The sequence below is a fragment of the Ailuropoda melanoleuca genome, chromosome 1 (genome assembly GCF_002007445.2).
Source record: "Ailuropoda melanoleuca isolate Jingjing chromosome 1, ASM200744v2, whole genome shotgun sequence".
Lineage (NCBI taxonomy): Eukaryota > Metazoa > Chordata > Mammalia > Carnivora > Ursidae > Ailuropoda > Ailuropoda melanoleuca.
In genome coordinates, this window is record NC_048218.1 from 3,726,914 (window position 1) to 3,745,527 (window position 18,614).

The following is an 18,614-nucleotide window of genomic DNA, read 5'->3' on the forward strand; positions in this document are numbered from 1 at the left end:
GTCTTGCTGGTTCTGGGAGACGCGGCCGGAGATGGGCTCAGAGCCCCCGGGGTTGAGCAGAACGTTCCCAAGAGCAAAGCCAGAGCCTGCCTCAGAGGGGCCACGAGCGCACACTGCCAGCCTCCACAGTGTGTCCCACTCCCACTCTCCCTGCAAGCAGCTCAGTGCACAGGGTCTCTGGCAGCCCCAGGGGACACAGGAAGCTGCTGCAGACACATGTGGTGCCGGGGGGCGGGGGTGCACAGAGAAATTGCGGTCACTGCCTCTTGCTGGGGCAGCCGTGTGCCTTCTCCCACGGGCACCACGGCCAGCCCGGCCCGTTGGCCTCCTGGATCCGCTCACCAGGAGGTGGGAGACGGGAAGGGGGACGTGAGAGGCTGCTGTCCAGGCAGAGAAGAATCAAAGCCACAAGAAAAGGAGAGGACGAGACAGAGAAATCGGCAGCACAAGTTACACTGTCCTCGGTGTTGGTTCTTTTCACCGATAACCTGTTGGCAGAGCCAGCCCTCCTCCTGTTCGCTCACTCGTTCCCGGGCCGTCCATGTGTGCTCCCCCCCACCCCCCGCCAGGAACGCAGCCATGGCCTGGGCTGACCTGGCCTTCCAGTCTGCTGTGGGCTACATTGTGTCCCCCAAAAAGAAGTGTTCAAGCCTACCCGGGTACGTGCGAGATGAAGTGTTTGCCGAAGTTGTTGAGTTAAGGGGGGGTTATGCTGGCTTGGGGTGGACCTCAATCCAGTCGCACTGTGTCCTCATAAAAGAGAAACATGGGCACCCACACACACAGTGGGAAGGCTGTGTCACCACAGAGCCACGGACTGGAGTGATGACAGCGCAGGCCCAGAGACGCCAGGATAGCAGCTAGCACAGAAGGGAGCGCGGCCTGTGACACCTGGATTTGGGGCTTCGGGCCTCCAGGTGGTGAGAGAACACATTTCTGTTGGTTCAAGCCCCCAGGGTGTGGCGCTTTCCCAGGCAGCTCTGGAGATCCACAAAGCAGAGGACAGACATTGAACAAGCTCACAAGCGGTCACGTCGCGACAATAGTTATGTCCCCACGGTTGGGAGCTCAGACCCGCAGGGAGCTGGCACAGCCTGCGAAGGCTCTGGGTGGGGAGCTGGCTTCCTGCAAGGAACCTGTTGGGGGGACGGTCCCCAAGGCTCAGAGGGAGCAGGTGAGGTCCCACCCATCCTTCCAGCCATCGCCCAGGACAGGTGGCATCGGGGGCCGCACCTCTCTGGGATTGAGCACCTCCCCTACACCTGTGCGCGAGGGGTGACCCCTCAGGGGTACGAGATGGGGCCTCCGTGTCCCTGAGGGCTGGGTCAGTTTCAGGAGGTATTTGGGTCAGATAATGAGGCCTGTTAAGCACCGAACGCCTTATCTAGAGGCTGTGACAAGGAACAGCTGGCACCGAAGGGACCTGCCTGAGGAGGTAGGGGGCCCCCCACTCCTCTGACCCCCCCAGGGGCACCCACAGGGCCCCGCCTGCACACCTCCAGCCTCAGAGTCTGAGATACGGCCTCACCAGGGGGCGGCTTCAGTTCCGGGCTGCAAGTTACGGAGCCGGAGGGACCAGTGGCCACTCTGGAAGAAATGGCCCTCGGGCCTCATGATCCAGCTCCAACCCCAGCCCTCCACTCACTTCCTGGCAGGCTGGGGAGGCCCTCCCTCGGGCTGTGCCCCCCCCTCCGCACGCAGGGAGTGCTGCCCCCTCACAGGTGGTCCTGAGCACATGATTGGTGGCTCGTCAAGGCTGGTGTCCTCGCTCTTTCCTTATGAAGCTTAAGGACAAGAGTGACCATGAGTTTCAACTATAGTCACTCCCTGTGTCGGGGACCCACTGGCCTAACGGACTCCTTGCCACAGTCATTCCGGGACAGACAGGTGGGCACCAAGGGCCTGGCCACACTAGACCCAGATGGGGTCTGGCCGGTGCTAGGAAGCTGTCCCCACCGGTAGCAGGCAAGGAAGGCTCGGCCTATGCCGGGCCAGGGGGTCCTGCAGCAGGTGATCAGGGTTGAGGCAGTCGGGTGACAGCATGGCAGCCAGGACCGCGTGAATCATGAGCACACAGATGACACAGACAGGGACCCGGGACAGGGGGTCGGGTGGCTGGCCTCAGGGAGGTCTGCCAGTGGAGGCAGGGCTGGCCCTGGGCCCAGAAACTGCTGGCCCTGGAAGGGAAATGACAAGGGCTGTCGTGGGATGGCGTGGGCCCTCGAGCAGATCGTCACAGCCAGAGCACAAACAGACACAGAGCGGAGTGGCAGGAACTGGGTCCAGGGTCCAAGCCAGCCTGAGGTCGGAAGCCAAGGTCAGGTATCACAATTGGGGCCAGGCCTGCAGAGGCCATCAGGTCAGTGTTGGACCAAGAAGGAAATAAATCTTGGTCCAACTGGCCCTGGAAAAAAGCCAGTTCCTGCTGTGCCTTCCTGCCCTGCCCCAAGCCTGCCCCATCCCTCTTCCCTCTGGGTTTTTGGTCCCTTTATCCTTTGTATCCATGGGAATATTCTTTCTATCTGCCCTGAGAGATGGTGCCAGCACCATGGGAGGGATCGTGGCCAAGACTACGTCCTCCTGGTACCCAGCCCAGTGTCTAGCGTATGTAGGGACTCAGTAAGTGCTTGCTGACTGAGTGGCCTTGGGTCAGTCCTCCTGAACATGAGGGGATCGCCAGAAGAGAGGTGGCCTTCCCCTACCCTCTGTTCTGAAGGCAACTTATTTCCGGACACACAGCCGGCCACTTTTCCCAGAATAAACAGGCGCACTGTGGCGTGCTGGCCATCAGGAGAATGTCTGCTAACTGGTGGTTAGGGCTCAGGCCCCCTCACCTTGTGGCCCCCTCTCCTGGGAGATCCCAAAGGGGGAAAGCCCCCTTCTCAGCAGTGCTCCTCACCGGCTTCCTGGCGAGGGAGTCCAAGAGAGAGGGGAAGTCACTCCCAGCCGAGAAACGGATGCTCAGCAGGGCACCTGTCTTAGAAACAGACTTAAATTTAATCTTACTGTGTATTTTAAGGACTCACGGGGTGGCAGTTCCCCCTACACTACCTTGCACTTGCCTCCACTGCTTTACGATCCCAGACCCAGGACACGGCGTGGCTGCATCCCAGGACAGAGGGTGGCTCGGAAGCTGGCCCTCCCCTTCATCTCCCTGCCTGCTCTGTTCTTCCAACCCAGCGGCGGACCGGCCTGGGGAGGACCTGACTCAGGGCTGGCCCCAAAGGGCGGCTCTTTCTGGCGAACAAGGCGACCCCCTGGGAAACCATGGGCGGGCGTTTAAACCAATAGCAGCAGCAATACCGTGCAGAAATCACCGGACACTCAGCCCCGAGGCAGGGCACTGCCTTCCCTCACCAGACACTCAGCCCCAAGGCAGGGCGCTGCCTTCCCAGGGACGGGAAAGCAAGGCGGCCACAGTCACCCCTGCAGGGTTTGGTAGCGGGTTCTCAAAACTAGGAACTTCCCTCCAGATGACTAAGCCCTTTTCTATTTTCCAAAGGCTCTGGCGCTCTGGCGCTTTGCCGAGGCTTTTCTGGGGAAGGGGGACCCTGGGGCTCCAGTCCCAGCATTTGCAGAGCAAATAACCGAGTGTTTACCGAGCAGCGTTCCGTGGTCTGGGGCTTGTATAAATAAAAGATAGACAGATGAGAAAGTCCAAATGGAAAGACTGGCTTGGAATGTCCCACTGGGGGGGGGGGGCACGGAGGGCAGTTTTCCATCCCAGAAGGAGAAAGATAGCGCAGTGTTTCCAGCGCGGTTTCCAGAGCCTCTGCAGAACGCGTTAGAGAGAAACGGTATACGCGGCCTCTGCCTCCTGTGAGCATCTCCACGGAGGGTTCGAGCAAGTGGGGGCTACCCTGGCAAGGAAGAGATGACACCAAGGATAGGAGGTGCTGTGGGTGGGACCCAAATTCAGGTCTGCTCGGAAGCTCCGAATGTCACTTTTGGGAAATAGGGTCTTGGCGATGTACTGAAGGTAAGGCTCCAGAAGGAGACCATCCTGGATCGGGGTGGGGGGGCCCGAATCCAACGCCAGCCCCCCTAACACACAGAGGAGGCAGAGACCCCTGCCCAAGAGCACCAGCCCAGCCCCCGGGGCCCCAGCAGCCGCAGGGGCAGGAGAGACCCTCTCCCGGAGCCCTGGGAGGCAGCCGGCCCAGCCCACACCTTCATCTCAGACTCTGGCCTCCAGACTGTAGGACAATGAATTTCTGTGGTTTTAAGGCACCAATGTTGTGGTAATTGGCTGTGGCAGCCACAGGACACTGCTGCAAACGGAAGGGAAGGATCACATGGGGCTCAGGCAGGCTCCTGGCCCGGATCGGCTGCTTCTGGGTCGGCTGACAGCTTTTTTTTTTTTTTCAAGATTTTATTTATGTATTTTGAGAGAGAGAGAGTGTGTGCACACCTTGCGGAGCCCCACTCTGGGCTCGATCCCACGACCCCGAGATCACAACCCAAGTCAAAACCGAGAGTCGGGTGCTGAAGCCACGGAGCCACCCAAGCGCCCCCAAGACGACTTAACACAGACCCTCAGCTTGTACTGGCTCAGGGGCGAACCGCAACGTGGGGAACTAGCCTCCCGCTGAGATGCCTTTGCTCACGAAAGATGAGGCCTCGGGATGCGAGGACCGACCGGTGCAGATTTATTTCAGTGATTTGCCCTCAGGATTTCCAAACTCTTGGAGAAGATTCAATGGAGACGCTGTGGGCGGGCCAGCGACAGAGCGGAGGCTGGGCCAAGGTGCTGCCCCCTCCTTCGGCCTCGCCCTGCGCCTCTCAGCGGGGAAGGCGGCACTCGGTCACAAGTGCCCAGAGGAGGCAGCGTGGCCTGGGGGCCAGGACCATGCCCCGCGGGGTCTCGCCGTGCCCCACGGAGGGGACCGACGCCAGCAAAGAACCGTGGCGGCCTGCCTGCTCACGCGTCAGACCACGGACGCGGCCACAGCCTCCGGGGCCTTCCTTCCAGAGCCGAGACCCAGCAACGCACCAGAATTTCAAAGTCTCCTGTTCTCAGTTTTTATAAAACAGAAGAAAATGGCCTTTCGGTCACTCAATTTACCGTCTCGGAAATGCCTTCTCTTAGACGAATGGGGGGGGGAGGCAGAGGGGATGCCCCAGAGAGTCGGCCAGCTCCTCTGCCAGGGCCTTCTTCCCCCCCTGCTCTCTCTGAGGGTGTCCGGCTCTGGCCTTGGACCTGCAGGCCTGCCAGGGCCTCCTGTGGAGCTCGGCGTTGGTCAGTGGCTGCCCAAGAGCCATAGCTCTATCTACGGGGAGGAACCAGAAGGGGTCCCTCCCACCGTCTGCTCCCCGCAGCCCCAGAGACGAAGGAGAGGTGGGGGGGGCTGCGTCTGGCCCCCTCAGCCGTCTGTTTTCCACTCAGAAAGTCCTGGGACTTCCTGTCCAGCGGTGGTCCCCGTGGCTCCACCCATCTCCGTGGGCCATCCAGGGCGGTGCTGGGACTGTGAGGCAGGCACTAAGGCTTCACTCTACCTTTCTTGGGGGTCCTCCCCCCCCATTCCAAACTCCTCAGCATCCTCCTGCCTGCCCAGACGCACGACCCCCACTACCCCTCACCACTCACTCGACCCCCAGGGCACCAGGTCTGCCTGCGTGTGGACGAGGTGTGGGGTGAGGGCACCGCAGGCCGGGCCACCTTCTGCTGCCTGCCCCGCCGCCCCCCACTCCGCCTGGGACACCCACTCCGCTCTGGCTAACACCAGCCAGAGTTCAGATCCTCCTGGGCCCCTAGGGACCCACGGCTAATCAGTGGATGTCCACACAGAGGGGTAACCTGCTGATGGAATGTAGACGTGCTGGGAAGGAGGAGCTCCCCTGGGGGGACGGAAGCAGGCTTTGTGGCCGATGCCAAGCGTTTGAAAGTCTGTCATGGGGAAGAAGCACAGATTTATGTAGAAGAAAATAAAAAATGAGAGCAAGGGATGACCCCTGGAGGTTCTCCCCACATCCAAGCGTGCTGACCTCCGAGGAGGGGACCTTTGAACTGACGGCCCCTGAGGCAGCCTGGCTCTGCCCCCACCAGCGGGGTCACCTTAGACCAGCGTCGTCCACGACGTGAGCTTCGACTTCTCGTCCTGCGCGCAAGGTGCCGGCAACACACCTTCAGGAAGGCGAGCCCATCTCTAAGGCCGCCCAGCAAAAAATCGAGTGGGTGACCCCAGCCAGGCTTAGTTAACTCTCAAGTGTCTCCTAGTTACCTACAAAGCACCTGGGCCCTTTTGCTGTGAGATAAAAGTGTGGTAAATGTTAAAAAGGTGTTTTTCAGATTAAAGGCAGGCTAAAGACACCTCTCCGGTTTGCTCGTGGTCCTTGGCCGGAAGGACACAAGAGCCCTTAGCCTGAGGTCAAGCAGGAGGCTCTGGTCTAAATCCTGCCCTGGCTCGGGGCCCAAAGGGTATGGCCAAGGCATCTGCACCTTACGGCCCTCTCCGCCCCACACTGGTCTGCAGGAGCCCCCCCCCGCCGCAACGGGCGCTGAGGTGGGGGGTGACCAGCATCGCTCTGGACAAAGAATTATTCAGTTGTGGGAAGACAGGCTGACCCAGTCCAACCTGACTTTAGTTTAGCTGGGAAGCTTTCATTCTTTCACAACAAGGGCAAGATTTGTAATTAAATTCACAATCGAGAGGCGCCTGGGAGGCACAGCGGTTGGGCGTCTGCCTTCGGCTCAGGGCGTGATCCCGACGTTCTGGGATCGAGCCCCACATCAGGCTCCTCCGCTATGAGCCTGCTTCTTCCTTCTCCCACGCCCCCTGCTTGTGTTCCCTCTCTCGCTGGCTGTCTCTATCTCTGTCAAATAAATAAATAAAATCTTTAAAAAAAAAAATTCACAATCGAAGAGCCTGGCCAGAAACTTGCCTTTTAACACATGAGCAGAGTCCGAAACCAGATTCAGGAGTGGAGAATGGGGCGCCGCTGTCTGAATAAGAGACCAGGGCAGGCTGGGGTCAGGACCACGGCGTTTTGTAAGGGCAGACCCGAAAACAGGCTCTTGGAGCCCACCCCCCATCCCCACCCTGACGCCAGCCACAGGCCATCTGCCCAGGTCGGTTGGGTTTGGATTTTGTTTGCTGAGCGGTAGAAAGGAGCTGCGGATTCCAAGTCTGTAAATGTTCACGCCAGTGGTTGGGTCTGGTTTTATATTTCACTAAAGAAAGCGAAAAGTATGCCTTCCCTCCATATCACTGTGGTCGTGACAGCTGAATGCCGTGTTCCTGGAAAGGGTCCTGGACTACAAAACAAGGTGACCATAAAGGGCATTATTCTAGAAAGGACAAGAAAGTTCTGCTCATTTGAGGGGCTTTATTTTTGGACTCATCATCAGTGGCTGCATCTTCCCCCAAAAACGCGTCCTTCTGTTCCCCAAAGGAAGTAATTTCTGGACAAGTAATTATTTCACAGCTTTTCAAACCTTTCAGACCTTTGCGACGGAGGAGACACAGGCAAAGAGCCTCCCATATTCGTCCCGGGAAGAGAATTCGAGAGGACAGTGACAACAGACCGCACATCTGGCAGCCACTGATGCGCTAGGAAGGGTCGCAGCGAACCCGGCCCACGTTGTGTCCTCCTGTTCATGGGGCTCTCCGCCATCATTTGTATTTGAGCAAACGTACTGATGGTGGAAGTGCTAACTGGACCGTGTCAGAGAGACGCACTAAGCGTTAAGCACGTCCACCTGGTTTAGCTTTAAAAGGGGCATGAAATTCCAATATGGACAGTAGATTGGAGATGAGGTGGCAGTAATGTTAAGTCTCCTGATTTTGAATATATGATGGTGAATAAGAGAATGAGAACATAGAGATACACAGACAGACATATCACATGTTCAGGTGAAGATGTGTACATAGAGAGAGACACGCACAGACACATATGAAGGTCATGGAGATGGAGTGTCTTAGCCCATCCAGGCTGATATCATAGACAAGAGAACGGAACTCTCACCCTTCTGGAGGCTGTGAGTCCAGACCAAGGTGCCCATGCGTTGGATATCCGGTGAGAGTGGGCTTCCTGGTCCAGCGGCGCCGTCCCCTCACCGTGTCCTCACATGCGGCCAGGGAGCTCCGTGAGATCTCTTTCATTCGGGTGCTAATCCCACTCAGGGGGGCTCCATCCTGCTGACCTACTCACCTCCCAATGGCCCCCCTCCAAACCCCATTACGTGGGGCATTAGGTTTCAACATAGGAATTTGAGGAGGACAGAAACATTCAAGCCATAGCACAGAGGTCGTACTATACATATGAAAAGATATAAAGACATACTATTCTCTCTTTCTCTCTCTCTCTCTCTCTATGGATATATATTAGGGATTATACTGTAAATATATAATATATACATAGAAATACGTAGAAAGACAGTTTATATACATATCTAAGAAAAGGCTTATATGCATAGACGGAGATTATACCATATATATAAACACACACACACACGTGAAGAGATAAATAGAGGTTATTCCATATCTATAAGGTACAAAGATAGGTATTTTATGAAATATATACCAAAAAAATACATACATAGAGATTATGTATAGAGAGATTATGCCAGAGAGAAAAGGTGTTAGGCGAATGGGACAGAATTCTAACAATCGGTGAGGCATTTGAAGGGTACCAGAATTTCTTTGTGCTGTTCTTTGTACTTCTTCCTGAGGCTGAAATTAGATACCGCAATAAAACCTTCCCACATCCTCGTGGTGGTGCTAGGGTTTATGAAGTTTCCAGGGGACTCAGTGCCCTGGCTCCCCCGAGCAGCAGCTCAGACCGAGGATCTGGGGTCGCACACCCAGGCGGGGCCGGCCACCCGCTTCAGAGCCCGGTGCAGTCCACCCCCCAAAGCCATGCTAAGTCCCCTGGGTTCCACAGTGATAACCCCAGTGCCTGCACCAGGCCCCCACGATTGCTCCCCCAGAGAATCAGACTCTGAGCCCATTTTCCACGGTCCTTCTCCCCACCAGGCCTCCTACAGGTGCCCTGCTCGGGAGCAGAACTCCAGCATGAGGAAGCAGTCATGAGGCCCACCTGCATACACAGGCAGCCTCTCACCATCCAGGGTTCTGAGCTCCTGTCGTATTCCCACCCTGTTTCCACTCCATTCATTCAGGATGCCGTGACTGAGACCCTGCCTCGTGCCATCAGCCCCTGGGTCATACTCCCAGCTCAGATTGGGAGTCCCCAGGGTCCCCAAGGAAGGAGGGTCTTCTCTGTTTGGTGCTCCGGGGCTCAGCTTTGAGTTGGTCCAGGCCCCACTCAGCTCCCCAGGCATCCTTCCGCCTCCCCTTCCAAGCTGGACCCTGCTGTCCTCCACCTTCTGTGCTCAGAGCCCCTCACTCTGCCTCCTGCGTCTCAGTTCCCCTCCACGGCTTCTCTCCTCCGGATGCCTCAGTCTCCTATCCCGTCTTCCCAGCTGAGGGGTCAGTTGATCTTTCCTTCCCTTCTTGCAAATGGAACCTTGCTGTCCATCCATGTTTCCGCTGAGATAGGGAAGCTGAAAGACTCCATTACAAGTCTGCTTTTTGCTCTTTTTCCTGCTTCTGTTCTTGCGCGGACCTGCAGCCCCACTTTACACAGGCCTAATACAATGTATGTCCTTCTTGTAAGCGACGGAGAGCGACTGATCTCTTTAGAGTCTTCTCACACAGCAGACAGCTAGGGAAGGACCGGGGGAGAACAAGCAGACGAAGCCATCACAGGCTCATTCCAGATCACCGGCGCTATATGCCTCTATGCCAAGACCCCTGGCTCCAAGGAATAATTGACTTGTGAAGGATGCCTGGACCTTGTCCCTGTTCTACCCGGTTCCTGGATGTCCAAGAGGACACACACAGCAGACCCCAGCTGCAATAAAAACCCCAGACCCCAAAGGGGAGACTCTCTCCTTTTCCTTTCTGAGTTTCCCAGACCCTCTGTATCTACTCTCTCTCCATAGCTTCAATAGCCTCTGCCCTCATTCCCTCCCAGCTTCAGTTTGGCTGGTCCTGTGGGGACCCCTCTCGGCCCTCGGACCTGGCCTTCCTGCATCACTGCCGTTCCCTGGGCCAGAGTGTTGATGTCTATACGCTGACCTGTCGGAGTGTGGGAAGAGTTTCCCAGCACCCAGCGTGGGTGCAGCACAGGGCTACAGAGGAAACGGTCTCAGGAGCCTGTTCTAGAAGTCTCCTGCAGTCAAGGGAGGTGTAGGGCCTGGCTATGCAGAGTGTGTCCCCGGACCGACAGCAGCAGCCCCCAGAGATCTCAACAGTCGCTCAGACTCCTGGGCCTGCTGTGGTTTCAGAAGACCTCCAGGGCTCTCACATGCTCGGGAGTGTTAGAGAAGCAATGGTTTAGGGCATGCTTGCGACGGGGAGGCGAGGGAATGAGGGAATGCAAGTTATAATCAGGGATGCCGGCCTGGGAGCAAGGAGAAGGTCACACTCAAGTCTGAACGCCGAGGTTCCTACCCAAACTCCCACCGCTGCCCCTCGGACACGGGACATCCATCAAGCAGCCAGCAGGTGGGTGGGATGCCATCCAGCAAGTTGCCAGAGCAGCCCGACCCCCCAGTGTCACTGTGGGAGAAAGAAAGCAATGAGGCTGTTTTTCTGAGTGGCCTTTCTTCTCGAGTGGCCCTACCTGGCTGAGACTTTCACGGCTCCAACCCCCGGACCTCACCTGACTCCTCACAGCCCAGCACCTGGTGCACGGAGAGTATCGGCCTGAGATCAAGAAGCCGGGTAATGCAGCCGGTGACAGATCTGGATTATAAATCTGCCCCGGGCAGTGGCCGGCCAGTGACCTCACACCTGGCTCTCGTCTGGGCTTTGCGGTGGCGGTGGGAGCTGCCGCGAGCTGTCTCTGTCTCCAAGACGGAAAGCAAAGGCCAGTGCTGGTAAATTCAGAGGCTTAAAACACATTCTGTTCAACCACAGTAAATTTCCTCTAGTCTGGTAGTGCACCTCGATCCCTACCTCCTACATTCTAAGTTGCACAGTGGGTATCTTCCCTGGGGATGAAGAAATGGTGACCCTCGGCCCCCCTGCTGCAGGTCACACTGCATCTAGCCGGTGAGGTCACGCAGTCCCCGACAGACACCCACACCAATGGCTCCCCAACAGTTTGGACTAGAGATGCCTTAACCCAGCTTTGGTTTCCCAGAATTCTCCCTCCCCCAGCACAGCCCCTGCTAAACCAAATTGATTTTTTTTTTTCACCGAGACAGGTTTTAAAGAAATTCTGCATTAAAGATTCCACCACGCTTCAAAGAAACATGGAATGGTCAGCTGCCAATCCCCAAATCCAGCCTCATTGTTTGAAAAACAAATGTTCAAGACTGTGATTTCCACCCACCCCACCCCCAGCCCCGGCCTTTGCCCAGAGTCCGCCGAGATGGCCAGCCCTCTTCCTCTGCGCTTCAAGACCCAGAAAGAGGAAGAGTCATAGGTGATGATCTTTGTCCTAAAATGGGGCTAAAATCAAGGAAGCACGACTTCTTCCTGAGTCACCCATCCGGCCACCAGGGGGAAGAAGGGCTGGACGCTGGGCAGAGGTCCGCACTGGGTTCTAGGGGGACGAGCAGGGGACGAAGATAACGTCTCAGACTGGCTGGGCAGCCGGCCTCGTGTGGTGTCGGCAAAGGCGGATCTGGAGGCTACAGTCACAGATGAGAAGGCCCCCACGCCTCCCCAAGGTCACCTGCCGGGTCCGGTGACCTTGCAAATGGAGTCACCCGGAGCCCTCTGTGGAACTAGGGCAGTAACAGGGAATATTCCCTAAATACAATCAAGTTCTGCAGAGAAAGCAAACTTGGTATACCAATGCTACTTGGTACTTTTTAGCTCACTTATGTCCACCAGCTTCCCTACCTCCCTTGTGGGAAGGGCCACTTCTGATCCTTACGGGAACCAGCGGTTGTCCTATCTGCTCAACCATAACCCGTTGGTGGTAGCTCTCCCCGTCTGCTTCCGAGTCAGCTGGCTCTGCCCCGTGCCCCATGTCACGGGCTGAACTGACAACCTCCCCCCCTCCCTCTCCCTCGTTACGCCTCCGCCTTCTGACCGTGTCTTCCTGCGGGTGTCCTGGCAGCCAGACGGGCCCATCTCAGCCCAGGTCAGATGGAGTCAGCAACGTGGGGCCACTAGGGGGGAAAGGCTGCAGGCCAACAGACGGTTACCTCCCTGTGCTCTACTCTCTGCCATCAATTCCGATAACAGAGAAGAGCGGGCTAAATTTGAATTCCATTCTCAACGTCAACAAAGCTGACTTTGCGTTCCTAGCCATTCCACCTCTCCGGGCCTGGGTTCCTACCAGGCCCTAGGGCTCTTTTTGCTTCCTGGCAGATGGCCAGCTCTTGTGGGCAGATTCCAGGGACCACAGGGATTTCGAGGTTCTGAAGCAGACATGCGGGAAAGAGGGGTCTCCCGAGGTGGGCACAGGGGTCGGAGAGGGGAGAATGGTCAAGGCCAGGAGTCTTGGGATCTGTCAGTCTTGAAGTCTCGCGGTGGGAAAATGCATGGTATTGGCCCTGCCCATGCACACAGCATTTAAGGTGCTCTCCTTCTCGAGAAGCTGCAGGAGCTAAAAGTGGTGGGTGTGTATCTGGCGGGCCAGTCCCAGGGCCTGGAGGACTAAGGGGTCAGGACAGACACTCTGCCTCCTGGGTGTGTCCTTTACCCTGTGCATAGCCACCTCCCCCCGCCCCTGCCCAGCCAGCTCCCGAGGGCCTGTCTGCACCTGCAAATCTTAACACAGGCAGGAACAAGCCCTCAGAGGGCCCAGGGAAGCGTGGAGACTGCCCAAGGTGGACAACAGAGGGTCTCCGGTGGTCCCCAGCTGATGAGACAGAGACAGGAGCAGAGTGGAAACAGAGGCGGGGGTGGGGCCCTGAGCCAGCAAGGAGGTTCAAGAGGGCAGATGAGGACAGAGAGAGGCCAGGCCTGCGCGTGTTTGCATAAATTCCAGACCTTGTGGCCAAGAAAGAGCCCCTCCATATTCAGAAGAGGGAAATAGCACCATTTTATGCAGGGTTATCAACTGGTGAGGTCAATTTCTTTGTCCCCCCCACCCCCTGCCAAGTGGGGCCCCAGGATGAAAATATAAGCAGGTACTCTCTTAGTCTGTTCAGGCCACTCTAACAAAACACCGCAGACTGGAGAGCTTTTGTCTACACACGGGTATGTCTACGGTTCTGGAGCCTGGGCGTCCAAGATCCAGCCAGAGACGGCAGTTCGGTGTCCGTGAGACCCTGCTTCCTGGCTCCTCACAGAGGCCGCCTTCCCGCTGGGCCCCCAGGAGGTGGCCTTGAGAAACAACCACCTCCCAGAGGCCCCGCCTCCAAACACTACCCCAACAGGCACGGGATTGCAACATATGAGTCTGGGGGGGACACAAACATTCAGACGACCGTAGGTACATGGAATCTGTATGATGGCAGAATTTGGGAGGGCCAGCTTCTTCAGAACACCCCGATGCTGGGGAATGCCAGCTCCCAAGGAAACCTATTCCAGGGGTCAAAGCCACGGCACAAGTTCCCCTAGAGGGAGCCAAGGCTGCAAGAAGATGACCAGAAGACCCCCGAGCTGAGGCAGCTGCATAGGAAGGAGAATGAGATGGGACACACGGGCGGCTGGAGTCCCCTGCCGAAAGCAAGGAGGACACGGGGCTTCTGTGAGTCTTTAACGAAATGGCAAAGGGGTCCCCAGGCTCCACATCAGCCGCCCGACAAGGGCGGCCCAGTTCGCGGGGAGCGGACAAGAACTCGGGGCTGGAGCCGCAGGGCCAGCCCCCGTGCCTCCTGTCCCTTGCATGCAGGACAGTAGGGAGAGGAGCCCCTATCAATGCCCTGAGCCGGAGCCAGGCCTGGAGGCTCAGAGGGCCAACAGAGCCCAGCCTCATCGCTTACTATCGGGTTCGCTTCCAGGGGCGTCAGCCGCATTGCGGGCGAAACGAGGAGGCAGGATGATACCCGGCTGCTGCGCCATCCTCAGCGTCCAGTGGCCCGCGGCCGTGAGAAGACTTCATAAATGCATCGCTCTTACTGTGGTTGGCTATGCCGCTAATGGTGCAACTGGATACGTCGGTGCCAGCCCGTTGCCGGGAAATCAGAACAAGGATGAGCGGCCCGCAGGGACCCGCCCGCAGCCTGCCGGAGCCAGCCAGGCAAGCCAGAGCCCCTCAATACCTACGTGGGGCGATACAGTGAATTATGTCGTGTCCAGCTACCTATGGTTCCTTCTGCTTTGGGGCTACAGTTCGTCACAACCTGGAACATCAGCAGGAATGCAGGCTAAGAACAGAGCCTTTGCCCGTCCTTGGCTCAGCTGGGTCACAGCAAAACACCTGCCTTCTTGCTTCCTCACCGCTATGGGTTTAGAAATCTCGGAGGCCCGACATGCACCGACTGCCAGCCCCGGCTCTGGCGTAGAGGGTCCCGCGGGCACCTGCTTTCCCTCAGCAGCAGCTCCCTGCATGTCTTAACCAGTTTCGGATCTCTAACACCAGCGGGGTGTTACAGAGGGAAGGGTCATGCTCCTGCCCGAGATCAGAGCTGTTTCTGCTGCACACACAGCCGGCCGGCACCTCCCCGCCGTGATTCGAACGCGCCAGGAAGGTTAGATAGGTCGGGGCTGGGCTGATCCCTCCTCTCCCCACACTCCATCAGATTGGATGGCAATATGTGTTTGCATTCATTTCATGGGGAAATTAATTTAGAAACGAGTTTTTAAGCATCAGAAAAACCTAGCTCCAGATGTAGTATTGTCATCCAAAGACCACGACAAATAAACTGGACTCTTGATGACGGAATGAATGCATCACACGCGAGACTGCTGGGATAGCATCTTCTCATTCTAAAACATACCGTGCCCTCATTAATTTTTCAGTTAAAAGGACATAACACATATACTAATGTGCCCTTATCCATTTTCCCAGTGGACGTAACTGACCTTAGTACCCTGAGACGAGGTTCTGCGTGCTAACGGGTGGTTTGGGCAGCGGTCGCAGGAAGCCCAGGGGAGGAGTGAGGACAGGGACTTTAACGGGAGGTCAGTCCTCTCAGGCCCCACTGAGGGACCAAGCAGGACACAAGTCAGAACTGTCTCAACCAGACAAGAGGGAGCTGAGGCCTTTCTCCAACAACAACTGTCCCCAAAGTTTGGGGGTCACTCCCGGGGCTTCAGTTCACCGTCCTCAGCCTGTCCTGTGAGCAGGACAGACTCACGCCCCACACCAGAGAATGCGCTTGTGGGCAGACACACCCAAGCAGGACCCTGCTGGCGTGCACGGGAGCTCCCCCCGCCCTCCGACCAGCGGCAGCCAGGCACCTCTGGGGGAGGGACCTGGGATGTGACTGGGCACCGACAGCCTCCCAGGGAGGAACGTGCTCGGGTCTGCCCTCCGCAGACCTAGAACTTTCATTTGTGTGTAGGTTTAAGAACTTCACTGCTGCCAAACGATCCCATCAAGATTCTCCAGAGAGGCCTGTCTCCTCTCTGCTGCGTCCCCCCACCCCAGGCACTCTCATCCCCACTCTGGGGCCTGGCTCATGGACAGGTGTGTGTGTCCGAAGAGGAACCACAGCTGCCTCCCGCCCCCCCACCGACAACGTCCTCTCTGTGCCCACTGCTCTCCTTGGAGGACCCCGCCATGCACTGGTTGTTCATGGCGGGGACAGGGGTCACCACGACCCACCCCAGGCCCTCGCCCCTCATTTTCCATCAACCCCCAGTCCTGGGAATGTGGCCTCCCGAACCCTCTTCTGACCAGTCTCTGTTCTTCTTGCTGCCAGTCTGGCCCAAGCCACTGCCCTCCCTCCAGTCTGGACGTGAGCGGCCACTTGCCAGCGTTGCAGCCCCCATGGTCCCTGCCACACGCGGAGTTCCATGCACGCAACACTCCATCCTCTGGCCGGAGGTCTGGGCGCTCTGTACATAATTCCCAAGTGAATAAATGAATGCGTGAATGACTGCCATTCCTTTCAAACCCATCTGAGATCCACCATGCACACACTCCACGTGTGCGCCATGTGCGTGCACACGCTCCCACACACACAGCCCTTCACTGCCACTCGGCTTGGACGCCCAGCCTGAACGTCCTTACACAGATGCGTCCTCTGGCTCTGACACAGAGGAGATCTTGTCGACACGCCTGGACTCGTTCATCGTGGCCCCATCACAACGGAATTCACGATTTGTAGTTTCGTATGTGGCGAGCGTCTGTCTTCTCCGTGAGACCGGAAACTCCCTGCAGGCTGGAAGAGCCAGACTCCCCAGACTCTGGTACCCAGGAGTAGTCGACAAAGCCTGTGGTAAGCGGTCCGAGGACGGGTCGGACGGGATTTGCAGAGGTCAGGGCTGCCACCCCTCTGAGCTGGGAGCGCCCCGTCCGGCTCTCATCGGACTTGGGTGTTCACAGGAGGTGAGAACCCACAGCACCCGACAAGTGTGGAGCACAAACCCAGACACGTCGGCTCCGGGCAAGAGGGGACACGAGTCTGCGGGGGTGGCCGGACGGGCTTCCGGGCAGCTGGACACGGGAGCTTGGCTCCTGCTCTCTCTCCCGGGGGCCAGGGAGGGTGGTTTTGCCAAAACATCAGCTTAGGACAGACGACAGAGCTGAGCCTTGGCTAAGGAAATGGCCAGTCTCCTTCTGCAGCTGATAAGCAAACTCAAACAAACAGAAGCAGGCAGAGGAAGGGACATCTTGGAGGCCAGAGCCACAGGTCATGGCAGAGCAGCCTGAAACCAGCACAAGAGGAAAGGCAGGGGGCCAGGTGGGCCTCCGGCAGCCGGAGCCATGACGCCCTGGGAAGGCGTGGGGGGATCCCGGGGTCTCAGGACAGGGCTTGGGGGTCATGCTCCGGACAGGTCATGGCAAGTGTGAGAATTCCCCTCGGAGGAAGCCGTGAGGCGACTCCAGCTTGGGCCTCACTGCAGCCAACCCGGGGTCACCTGGCCCCAGCTCTGACCTGGGTGGGGTTTGGCAAGGCAGGCCCGTCAGCAGGAGTCAAGAACTCCTGGATGGGCTGTGGCACAGAGTCAGAGAAGAAGCCATGGGCAGCAAATCATGGCCTGCTGCTCCTGGGGAAGGCCAGCGTCCACTAGACCCATAACAGGATTTCTGACAGCAACCCCTCTTGCCCACTTCCTGCCGCAGCCTATGGCAAACCGGGTATCAGTTTCCGGTCACTTCTGCAACAATTATTCCAAACTTCATGGATTCAAACAGCACTGATTTATTACCTCGAAGTTCTGGAGGTCTGAAGTTTAAAATCAGAGTGTCGGTGGGGCTGCCTTCCTCCCAGAAGCTCCAGGGGACACCCTCTTTCCTCGCCCTCTCCAGCATCTGAAGGCGCCTGCCCTCCATGGCTCGTGGGCTTCCCTCTTTCAAGGCCCATGGTGCAGGACCTTTTCTCTTCTCTGACCTCTGTCATCACAGCTCCATCTCTGACCCCCCCTTCCTCCCTCTCTCCTTGCCCGGACCCTCGTGATCACCTGTAGGGCTCGCCTGGACAGTCCAGAATAGTCTTCTCCTCTGAAGATCCTTAGCTCAATCAAGTAATGCAAAGTCCCTTTCACCATGTAAGGGAACTTACTCACGGGCTCCGGGTATTAGGACCTCTCTGGGAGGACATGATTCTGTCTACCACAGCCCTTGAGCATGGAAAGGCGCTATGTCCCTGTTGTCAAGAGAGCGGAACGGAGAAAGCATCGAGAGCTTGCATCAGCTCCAATACAGGGGAGCTGAGAGCAGACTCGGCAGGCAAACCCAAGGGGACGCCAGTCATCGCGGCCGGAGCAGAGCCCCGAGGGAGGACGGCCTCAGACTGAAGGCACGGAAGGGGAAGCAGGCGGGAGCTCTGCAGAACTGAGAACTGGCTTGGGGTTTAGCCAGCAAGGAGCCTCTGTTTTCCAACCTTTCCAATTTGGGAAGCACATTCTGGAAGGTCGTCTCAAGCCACCGGGCCATGGTCTCTCCAAATGTCATTGTGAAAGGAGTAATATCCTGTTTGAGGAGGAGGTGTGAATCCTCCCAGCACTGAGAGCCGTCGTGCCTGTTTCCATTCTCCGAGATCCCAAATACGAGGCTCCAAACAGAAAGAATGCGACTCGTGCCAAGAGTTGCCATGATCCAGCAAAGCTGAACGTCAGTTCGGGATGAGCTCAGGGCCATGTGCATCCACTGTCCTGAGCAGCCATGATGCGGAGATATGGCTCCTGTCTATACTCCTGCTGCTCGACTGTTCCGTTGTGCAGTAGGCGAGGACAGGCAGACATTAGATCTGGCCCCCGTCATTCGGGGCCTCTCCTCCCATCACTTCCACCAAGGAGAACTGTTGCGATCGGGCGTCGCAACAGCTGCCCCAGGAGCAAAGCACAGCACAAGAACGTACCCAGTAGGGCCAACCTGTCTACAGTAGAACAGAGGCGGGGTGAGAAGGCCGTGCCGGCAGGTTCAGGAAGCAAGGGGGCTCCCAGCTCAGCCTTGGTGACACTCAGCCAGGCCACCTGAGCCAGCCCACTTTGGTCGTTGTTGCAATAGCTTTGCTGGGATATCACTCACATGCCATACGATTCACCCGTTTGAAGTGTGAAGTTCAATCCTTCCCGGTACACTCGCGGAGC